This window comes from Myotis daubentonii, chromosome 4 (genome assembly GCF_963259705.1).
Source record: "Myotis daubentonii chromosome 4, mMyoDau2.1, whole genome shotgun sequence".
Taxonomy (NCBI): Eukaryota; Metazoa; Chordata; class Mammalia; order Chiroptera; family Vespertilionidae; genus Myotis; species Myotis daubentonii.
Genome location: NC_081843.1, coordinates 78,464,835 through 78,468,875, shown reverse-complemented (window position 1 = coordinate 78,468,875; position 4,041 = coordinate 78,464,835). Strand labels below are relative to the sequence as shown.

Below are 4,041 nucleotides of genomic sequence, written 5' to 3'. Positions count from 1 at the left end.
TTTCTGTCAAACGTTCTTCTGTTTTCAGGCCCCTTTAAGGATTAGTACAAAGATGGGCCTCAGGCTGTAACCTGCTGACCCTCTCTACAGTGTCAGCCAGGTCCACAAAGACCACACATTGGCAGGATGCCAAGGCTCTGATGCCACAAACTACTCACTAGGATCTCAACACGGGCCTACCCCATGTCTTCATGCGGCTCCCAAGGCAGGAAGTAGGAATTCTCTGAGGGAAACGCCCCCCCCCCCAGCCCCCCATGAAGCTCCAGCAGGTCCCAGCCCTCCTACAACCTCAGCTCTGTAACCAACCACAGCACACAGGAGGAGGCGTCTTGGCGCTCATTCGATTTCACTCCCAATGGGTCAGGCCACCACTGCGTTTCAGCAAAACATTCTATTTTATTTTTATCTCAGCAAAGGTTCTCATGTGGCACCTGACTGGTACCAAACCAAAGACCTCAGGCCAACAAATGGGAGCTGAGACCACCTGCAAGCTTCCCGCTGGTGGGTCTCAACGCCTCTGAGCCTCAGAGCACCTCTTCCGCTCGCAGGTGCGCTGACAGTGCTGGCCACCAGGAGGCGGGAAAAGTGGTGACAGTGCAACCTACTGGGACAGGAAGCCAAGCAGAGCCTTTACAGCAAAGTTCTTTTCTCAGGTGACAGACCTCCAGACCGTCCCGATCATGCTTGTTTGACACCTTCCTGGGTGCCTTGGCTGGAATGAAGACAGGGCCATCCTTTCCCCAGTGGCAAGGGCAGGAGATACAAGCTGCTTTACACTCGGAGCTCAAACGTCGAAGGAGGTCTTGTCTGGGTGAAGGGGACAGTGAGCTCTGAGGTCAGTGATGCTGGCCGGCCTTGCAGCCTTGGCACACGGGCTACTTTCCCAGGATCCAGGACAACACTGAGCCCACGAGGACATTTTGCTTACATGCAGTTTCCAGCTGCCAGAGGAGTGCAGGCCTGTCATGCTTGGGTCCTACTCAAGGTCTCCGTTCAGATGCGCTATTCAACGCATGAAATCACAGGAAATAGATTTGAAGGACCAGGTTGCTCTTTTCCTCCCTGCTGAGCAGTTTCAGACATGACTGGCATAGAGAAAGCTGAGCACTCAGCGGGGTACAAGCTGGAGTTCCTTTCCCACCCAGACTTCTCCTCCGGGTGCGGCGGGAGACCGGGTCCTCACCCTTCCGGGGTGGCCCTCAGCTTTGGGCCCAGCCTTCTGGCTGCGGAGAGCTCCCTTCCCGGCCCCTCTGCGAGGCTAGTTGACCCGGCAGGCGCGGATCATGAGCAGCTGCAGGAGAATGAGGACTGGAGACGTGATCGAACCAGAGCTCCCGAGTCTGCTCCACCAGCTTCTGGCATAGCAACATCTCGAACACGAACTTGAGGCTGAGAACCGTGAGGATCCAGACGAGGCGGAGCACGGCCAGCCGCTTCCCCCGTCCTGGAAGAGACGCACCGACACGATGGTGGTGAAGTAGGTGCTGAGCCCGTCGGCGGCGAAGAAGGGCCCGAACACGTTCCACCAGGAGAGGCCGGGGGCCAGGCCGTCCACACGCAGCGCCAGCAGCGCGGAGAAGGCCAGCAGGGCCAGCAGGTGCACGAAGATCTCGAAGGTGGCGAAGCCCAGCTACTGCACCAGCTCCCGGAGCGAGAAGAGCATCGCGCCGGCGGGGCGCGGGCCCAGCCGAGCGTCTCACCCGCCGGGCCTCGCCAGCGCCCGCCGCTGCGAACCGGAGGCCACGAGTAGCCCGCCTGCCCCGCTCCTCGGCCGGGCGCGCCGCCGACCCCCGACCCCAGTCCGGGACCCAGCACCAGCCGTCATGCCCCGCTGCCCATATGACGCTTTCAATAAACCAATTATTGAGGAAGATAATTTAAAATTATTAATTTTTAAATTATTATTTTTCCTTGTAGTTAAAGATGCATTGACAGAATGCATAAACCAGTTTTTTGAATTTTATACAAATCATGAAGCCACATTTGGTCTCTTGTACAAACCTCCATAAGTTACAGGAAATGTCAGAGAAAGCATTAAAATGCCATTGTATAAATTTACATTTAAAATTAAATTTTGACTTACACAAAACTGATCTGTATGAAGAATGTTCCATGAGAACCATCAGCTCTATGTGTACTAAAATTTTTAGTTCAGAACAACTTATCAGAAATGTATCCCAAATGTTGTCACAGCCTATAAAGTACTTTTAACTGCTTCATAACAACTGCATCAGCAGAATGATTCTGGTCACAATTTAAAATTATAAAAAATTATGTGCAATCTTTCATTTTCCAAGAGCAACTATTGTCTCTCTCAATTGTATCAATTGAAAATATGATTGCAAAAATTATATATTTATTTTAATGGTCTAGTAAATAAATTTTCAGAAAAGAAGGCCATGAAATTATGATTAATCAAGATATCACATTAATAAGTACTGTATTATATAAAATGATGACACCAAAATATTTTTTGCACTTTGTAAGTTATATTATTACTCACATCGCTATTACCTCAGTTATCTACACTAATAAAAGAGAAAAATGGTAATTGGCGTGCGACGCTACCCTTTTCATTGGCTAATCAGGGCTATATGCAAATTAACTGCCAACTAAGATGGCAGTTAACTGCCAACAAAGATGGCGGCTAATTTGCATATGTAGGCACAATGCAGGGAGGCGAAAGGGAAAGCAGGAAGAAGCCCCTGCCACTAACAGTGATCAGAAACCCAGGGGGGAGCTAAGAGCTGGGGGGCAGGGCAAAGGCGGCCCTGGGGCCGCCTTTGCCCTGCCCCCCAGCCATGATCGGAGAATCAGGCGCCTTTGCCTCCCTAGCCAGTGATAGCAGGAAGTAGGGGTGGAGCCAGCGATGGGAGCTGGGCACAGTCGAAGCTGGCAGTCCCGGGAGCTAGGGGTCCCTTGCCTGGGCCTAAAGCAGAGCCCACGATCGCGGGGCCGCTGCAGCTGCGGGTCCCCACTGCCCAGGCCAGACGCCTAGGCCAGAGGGGTTAGGCCTGGGCAGGGGCGGAGCCTGCAACCGTGGGGAGCTGGGGGTCCCCTGCCCAGGCCTAATGCCTTGGCCAGAGGCGTTAGGCCTGGGCGGCAGAGCCTGCAACCGCGGGGAGCTGGGGGTCCCCTGCCCAGGCCTAATGCCTCAGCCAGAGGCATTAGGCCTGGGCAGGGGCAGAGCGGGAGATCACAGGGAGCTGGGAGTCCCCTGCCCAGGCCTAATGCCTTGGCCAGAGGCGTTAGGCCTGGGCGGGGAGGAGCCTCAACCGCGGGGAGCTGAGGGTCCCCTGCCCAGGCCTGACACCTCTGCCGGAGGCCTCAGGCCTGGTCAAGGGGCCGATCGTGTGATTGGTGATCGGAGGGTGATGAGGGTCAACTCCTCTGGCCGAGGCATCAGGCCTGGGTGGGGGGCGGAGCTGGGGATTGGGGGGATATGATGGTCCCCTTGCCCAGGCCTGAAGCCTGGGTCAGAGGCGTCAGGCTTGGGCGGGGGGTGGAGCAAGCGATCAGAGGGAGATGGGGGGGTCCCCTGCCCAGGCATGATTCCTGGGCCAGAGGCCTCAGGCCTGGGCGGGGGTCAGAGCCAGTGATCGGGGGGAGATGAGGGTCCCCTGTCCAAGCCTGACACCTCTGGCGGAGGCGTCAGGCCTGGGCAAGGGGCTGATCAGGCGATCAGAGGGTGATGGGGGTCTACGCCTCTGGCCGAGGCATCAGGCCTGGGAAAGGGGCAGAGCCAGCAATCGGAGGGGTTTGGGGGTCCCCTGCCCAGGCCTGATGCCTGGGCCAGAGGCATCAGGCCTGGGCTGGGGGCAGAACCAGTGATGGGGGGAAATGAGGGTCCCCTGCCCAGGCCTGACGCCTCTGTCAGAGGCGTCAGGCCTGGGCAAGGGGCCGATCCTGCGATTGGAGGGTGATGGGGGTCAACGCCTGAGGGCTTCCAGTATGTGAGAGGGGGCAGGGTGGGCTGAGGGACACTCCCCCCCCCCCCACCCAGTGCACGAATTTCGTGCACCGGGCCCCTAGTATTTTATA

At 56.3% G+C, this 4,041-nt stretch overlaps 1 pseudogene; it reads right to left on the bottom strand.

The window, feature by feature from the left end:
• Window positions 1-376: 376 nt before the first annotated feature.
• LOC132233545 (transmembrane protein 203-like) lies at window positions 377-1,663 on the bottom strand (annotated as a pseudogene).
• Window positions 1,664-4,041: the final 2,378 nt, after the last annotated feature.